The sequence below is a fragment of the Typopeltis vanoorti genome, chromosome 15, assembly GCF_054136105.1.
Source record: "Typopeltis vanoorti isolate ZY-2024b chromosome 15, IOZ_Tvanoo_1.0, whole genome shotgun sequence".
Taxonomy (NCBI): domain Eukaryota; kingdom Metazoa; phylum Arthropoda; class Arachnida; order Uropygi; family Thelyphonidae; genus Typopeltis; species Typopeltis vanoorti.
The window spans coordinates 22,380,855-22,388,482 of NC_143563.1; positions in this window are offsets into that span (position 1 = coordinate 22,380,855).

Here is a 7,628-nt window from a genome sequence, read left to right on the forward strand (position 1 = left end):
TCTTTTGAACTTGACATTCTGTGAGCAAACGGCTGCATCGAACAAAAAACATCTAAGCAGAATTACCAGCTGGTGGCAACGTGTAAGCTAATAAGTAACTATGGAGTATTGTTTTGAAATTCTTGCACTCCACCAGAAGTTTACAGGAATTAGTTTATTTGCATGGTCACTATATGAAGCTCTGCTGTTTAAGGACATCTGCATATAAGCCTAAATTCTTGTTTTGCTGAATAGAACTCTGACTTAATTTTTTAGTTGAACAGATTACCAATGTTGTAAACAAGTGTTTGGAGACTGACAGTTGAATACATCAATTCAACTGTGGAGTATGGTGAGAGTTGTAATGGTTTCATATGGACTTCGACATTCTGTTGCACTTCATGGAAGAATGAATGCTGATGGATAATGTAATGTGCTTCTTACATTGTAGTAATTTTATGGAAGAGACCTGTGTCTTATTAGGGCAATATACCACATATAGGTGCTACTGAAATGTAGTTTGGTTAGATTATATGGAAAAACTTACTGGTCTGCCCAGTTCTGATCTCAATCCAGTCCAGTTTATTGGATTGAGATCAGAACTGGGCATTATACTTGTCAAGTTCAAATGCCTCCATCAATGAATGTAAATCTCCCCCCCCCCACACACACACCACAAATTTTGCTAGATCTCCGTCTGCTTCTTGTTTTTTAACTTCATAGTGCTCTATGCGTTTTCGTTCTTTCTCTTTTCTTTTTTTTTTTAATTAACCCAGTCACAGGGTTGCAAGTCTATTGCATATTAATACTGTGGTTGTGAAGCATTAGATAATCTGAAACCCTTCTGAAGTGATCAAATCTTTTTCAAAGCTACTTTGGGATTTTAATAAGCAAGGTAATAGTCATGCATTGAGCTGGGAAAAACTGCATCTAAAGATGTTCTGTGATTTTGGAACTCAAACACAAAGATCATTACAGGCTCCTATCAGTCGATTAATCAAAGTGCTCGATTCAGCTGTTTAAGCATGTGAGCTAATAATAAAAATGTCAACTCTACTTGCTCGCCTAAATGGTTCTCTTCTAAACAGTAGTGCCATATTTGCATAATGAAGAGTGATCAATATATCACTGTTCATTTATTCACTAACAGGATGGATTATATGACAATACGCACAGTACAAATGGAAACACGTTTTTTGTTAGAAATTAGTGTTTTATTGTAAAAATAAAATAAGCTAATGCTTTTTATTCCTTTATAGGGAGCAGGTGAAGTCTTTAAACCTCTCTAGTTTTGGAGACTGAGTAGCCAGTTTAATCTCCACTGGTAGCCAATCAGAAATAGCTGATCCATGTCTATCACTAATTATAGGCAGCCACGAATGAAGAGATCATCAAACAAGTGCTGCCATCTCTTGGTACCTAACCCTAACAGTATGTTACTGTCTGAAATAATGTGGGTTCTATGGTCGATTTTCTTGAGTTTCCAGGAAAAAAACTTGCCTGCCCATACCAGAGGTCAACTAACTTGGGAACCAATCGAAGAAAGGCTTAGAAAAAGTTTCTCCAGTTGGCAGCTAGACTAGAACTTATGTCTATCTTCGTGTGGCTAAGCACAGAGGATAAAAAAGGGAAAAAATATAATATATACTATTAAAAAAAACTGTAGCTCAGTGGAAGTGATGCTTGCAGTGAGCTACAGGTTTTTTTATAGTATATATTATATTTTTTCCCTTAGAAAATTAGTGCTTATATATAACATACACACACACATTAGTGTAGATTTTCGTTTTTTACCATATTTAGGGTTTTATAGCATTTTTATTAGCCTCTGTAGCTCAGTCGGCAGACGAAGCCGTTTCGTCGTAAAGACCTGGGTTTGATTCCAGTCTATAACGTGAGGAACCTTTATCTGGATTCTTTTGACTAAAAGTGAGTTAACCAGTCTCCTACGGAGGTAGCGGGTTTGAAAAACCCAAATTACCCTCCTGGTAATTTGGGTTTTTCATCCCTCAAAACAGGCAAACCAGTCCCATGAACACACATGGCTACAGTCATAAAATATACTATGGCAAGGAAGGCAATGGGAAACCACCTTGCTCATAATCATCTTAGTATGGTAGGAACATTTTAAGATCTAAAAATATAGCACATGGAATTCAAAATTAGAAGAGATAATTATCGTAGGTAATTAAGGCTACTAGCGTTGAGTGATGAAGAAATGCATCACTAAATGAAGAATATTGGTTCGAAAATAGTAATCATAATGGTGGACTATTTGTCCAACACTATGGATAACAGTAAATCACACAAGAATGAACCTCAATTTATTGAGCTGTTACGAGACAAATTCCTCGGCAACATATAAGGAAGGAACTCGAGGTCAGAGTATTAGATTTGATTATAGGGTCAGAAGGGATTTTAGTTATAGATGACTATTCTGCCTCCAGTTGGTGGCAGAATATAGTTACTCCCACCAGCCTTAACTTCATATTCTTAACTACATATTCAGTGGGGGAAGTGGCCGTTTATGATTGTTCCATTCAGAAAAGATTTTGTCTGGAACTACAAAGCAGAAAATTCTGACCAACTGAGGATTATGCTGGATTCTTCTGCATGGTATGTTATTGGATGAAAAGGATATTGACAGTGCATAGGAAGCACTTAAATATTTAAGCATTTAAATCATTCAAGTGTTTGCATGCAACATTACAAACACTTGAATGATGCAATATCAGAATGCATCCCTAGAGTTCAAGGAATATATAGAGTTGGAGTGTAATCTTAACAAGAGATTTGTAAGAAAAGGATGATGTGGAAGGAATACCATCTGCATAAGGATGTGCATTATGAAAATTATAAGAAGCAGGCCGGAAGAGTCAACTGTTGTATGAAAAGCTGTCTGAGTATTAAAAAAAAAACTTGCTCTGCAAGCTAAGGACAAGCCAAAGAAATCTTATAACTCAAGTAAAAGAAAGAATGCATATGAAAGAATAACTAATTAGTGGAGATGGTGTTGAGGGTGATTAATGCAGAAAAGCTTGTTCAACAAATGAGTGCCCACTTTGCTAAAAGCTATCAACCTGGCATAAGCAACATTGCACTCACTGCTACCTCTTCACTGAATGAAGAAACTCAGGTTTGTGCAACAACTTAAGTTTGTTGCACAAACATTAATATATTGGCTTTAGCATGTAGTGCCTGTATAGCCTACTTGAAAAGGCATTTTGTTTGCTGGAGCTAGAATCGGATGTCTTTACATCCGATTGATGTAAAGACATCACTCTTTCCCAGCTTCCATAGATGTCCCCTAGTCCTCCCAACACCAGTCCTGATCTCAAAAATATCCTCTGAATTAATCCTATAGATACCCTTCAGCAATTTGAATCAGTGTCCCTGTTCTGCCAATTTGTGGGTTGCAGAAATCAACCAATTTCTGCAACCCACAAATCTTCAACCTGTTCTCATAAGGTTCATTCCATAGACCTGCTATCATCGTGGGCACTCACCTCTGGATCCTCTCAACCTCCTCCCCATCAAGAAGAAACCTAGGTGACCAAATCTGGGCACAGTAGTCGAGATGAGGTCTTATCAAGGCTTGGTACAGAAGAACAATAACTTGCTTATCTCTGCTCGTCAAAGTATTCTTCTGCAACCAAGTGATTTGATGAGCTGATTTAGCCACTTTTGCAATGTGTCTCCTAAACTTCATCTTCCTATCCACCAATACTCCCAAGTCCCCATCAATCTCCGGGAGTACAGTTCCACCAATATGGTATACTGCTGCTAACCTTTTCACCCCAAAATGCATAACCTTACATTTTGTCACATTAAATTGACATCCATTCTCCTTAGCCCAGACCTCCAATCTATCCAAATCATCCTGCAAGATTTTGACATCTTCTGCATTCACTATTGCCCTACCCAACTTGGCATCATCAGCGAACAAATGAACCATTCCTATTAGATCCTTCCCTATATCGTTAATGAACAAATTAAACAGCACTGGTCCAAGAACAGAACCCTGCAGCACACCACTAGTCACAGGCAGTCTTTTGGACTCTACTACTGAGTAAACTACTCTGATATCTCTCCATCAACCACCCTCCTATCCATCTCACCAACCCTATATCTATTCCCATCTGCTCCAGTTTACTGATTAGGGTTCCTGTGGTATCCTGTCAAAGGCCTTGGCAAGGTCCAGTAGTATCACTGTAAACCCATTACCCCTATCCAGTTCAGCCGTCACTGTGTTATAAAACGTGAGCAAGTTACTGAGGCATGATCTACCCTTCACAAAGCCATGCTGTCCCCCCCCGTACAGTATCTCATTTTCATCAATCCATTCCTGTATTTTTCCCTTAACTACTTTCTCCAAGACCTTGACAACTCCTGATCAGTCGGCAATTTGCAAAAGTAGTCTTGGATCCTCCTTTATGCAGTGGAACTATTTTCCCCTCTTTCCACACCTTCGGAACTAAACCAGATCCGAGACTCAGATTAAACATGGTCAAGGGCACTGATAATTCTTTAGCCGCATCATGTAACACCCGTGGTGGTATACCATCCAATCCCACAGATGTATTCACATTAAGGTTCTGTAAGACTATTCATCTGCACTTCATTCACCACAATTCCCGTATAAACTAATGGGTCCTTCATTCTTCCAATGTCACCACCTGGGTGATATACTCTTGCAAAGTACTCGCTCAGTAATTCCACTATATCGACTAATTCAGTGACCTCCTTGCATCAGCATTCCTTAAAATCATTTTGCCATGTACAGTTATTCTTTTACTTGCAGCATATTGAAAGAACTGTTTAGGATTCTCTTTAGCTTGCATAGCTAGTTTCCTTTCATAATCCACTTTTGCTTTTCTTACCACGCTCATTACCCTTCTGGCCTGCACTTTATACCGTTTGTGTGCCTGCAGGTCAACTTTCTCTTTAAATTCCCTCCATGGCTGTTTCTGTTTTTGCAGCTCAAGCTTAATGGTGTTATTCATCCATTTAACCCCTACTTGTTTTACTATTCGGACCCTGGGTACACAATCAACCATACCTCCTGCAAATGCTCCTTGGCCACTTCCCATGCTCTATCAACATCCAGCCCCTGCAGTTTTACATGCCATGGCACTGAACCAAGCAATTTCCTAAGCTTGTCATACTTGCCAGCATGGTAATTCTGCATATATATATACCGTCTTAATCGAAAATTCTACACCTTTAGCCACCTCCCGGGTCAAGACCTTATGATCACTCTCACCAATAGGTGGCAACATGGTCATATTCATTATTCACATTCTCAGATTCTATTACCAGGTCAAGCACTCTCAAACCGCTAGTATTTTCTATTACATGCTGTCTCAGATAGTTATCCCTTAGTAACTGAATAAAATCCAGTTCCTTCCTCACGTGTCCTCTCCTCCTTCCAGTCAATGTTACCATAGTTGAAATCCCCCATAATAATTACCCTCCTTCCACTCATTTCATCAATTTGTTTATCTCCACCATCTATTCCATCACCTGGTCTATAGCAGCACCCATCTGTATATTTTGTTCTGCTAGTCTCAATCTCATGCCAAATAACCTCAAATGAGCTCTTTTCACTATCCTGCAATACAACTTCTATTCTCCTTGGCTGCAGTTCATCAGCAATCATTGATAACATTCTTCCCCCCCCCCCCCATTTTATTCTCTCTGGCCCTCCTAAACACACTATAACCTACACATTCTATCCCACTAACTATATCATCTTCCATCAGTCATGTTTCACTGATGCCAATAACCTGTGGCCAGGAAGAGCCAACCAAGGTCAAAAATTCTTCCTTCTTGTTCCTAATACTCCTGGCATTAGTATACATGAAATGCTGAGATCCCTTTGTCCCACCCCTATCTTGATGCATTATTTTAACTATTCCATTCTGATTTCATGTCCTTAGTATTGGCTTGGGTACATTATATATATATACATACATTCTTACACTCAACTGTCTCATTGATGTCTGCATATCCACTCCCCCCCCCCTCCTTGATAGTTCTAGATAGCACGTCCATTTTCACTTCATTCACCAACACTTTTTCCAGTCTCCCACATCAAATCCATTCAAATGCAGGCCATCCATCTTGTATAAATCCTTTTGCCCATCAAACTCATTCCACACCACACTGTCTGCATAACCTGCGCATAAAGTCATTTGTGATTATGGCCCTCCTTCTAAACTCCTGTCATACCATGGCAACAGACTCGCCATCCTTCACTCTTTTCTTTCGCTACCTTTAACAATACTTTCAAGTCCTCTCTCATAAAAAATTTATCTCCTTTCAATTTATTCGTACCTGCCACAACTATCGATTCTTTCACCCTCTGTTTTTGCACTCTAATACTCTCACATCCTTAAATTTCGCACCCGGTAAGTAAGATTTAGTTTAACTCTCATCTATCACACCTCTTACTAACGAGTCATCGTACAACACCCTTTCCTTCATTTCTAACTCTTCCACTCTTATGCTTATTTTTCCTTTCAAACACTTGTTTATTTCCGTTAGCCGAGACACTCTGGAAAGTTTTGCAGGCACTCCAACTGCCACTTTGCACTGTGTATTACTCTGCGTAACTGTGCAATCTTACTCGTTACAACTAATTCCTCATTATTTTCATCATTTAAATCATTTTCTCTCTGTATAATTGCTTTCACTCTCTTTGATCACTGCTCTCATTGCCATCTTGTACAATATCGCAGTTTCCTATCAAGCAACTATTTTCACTCACTTTCTGGCTTTCTTCTACCACAACAATCTCACGACCTGACACATACTTCAATTCCCCTTTCTGCAGTCTTCCACCACTCATTGTTCATCCAAACTCCAGCCTCTTTCAGGAAAGCATACATCCCACACACACATCACACACTGGACAAACTCCCTTACATTAAAGTTTTTTGAGCAAAGACTCGTATTTTTGGACGCCATTATTTTTCATCGCATTGGTGCCATGTGCTACTCTATCAAATGTATCTTTAAAATACTAAGTTAAATAAAGCAGAATTCACACCAAAATCACACAGACATAACAAGCTACCAAAAATAAACAATACTAAGTTAAGATTTAAACCAATATTCCACTTTTCACTCAAAATAATACTTAGCTTTCAGGAACTCTGAAAACACTGAAAATATTTGCATAGGATGCAAGGTTTTTGTATCACATAAACTGTTTTTTAAAGTTGCATCTCAAAAAATTAACATGGAACTTGCATTATTACATACAATAACAGTAATACCAGGTTCAGCACTAAGAGTGGCAGCAGTGTTTGTCAAACTCCCACTCCAGAAAAGCCTTGCTAACTGCTAGCTTTAGCTTACTCTCAGCAAAGACTGAATGATTGGACCAGCTGCTCACCTGTCTTCATAAAGCTAATGCTTAAGAGCTCCACCTGCATTATCTGATTAAAATATCTGAACATCCTTCATAGTAAGTGGGTGTACCTAATAAAGGTGCATTTCTTGTACTGTATACAACTGGTGCCACTACTTGCTCTTTGCTAGAAGGAAAAACAAAACATCAAAGCAGGTATGAATAGAACAGTAAAAAATTATTTACAGAGTTTTACTTCAATATGTTATATAAATAAAAAATAAAACAGTAGAGT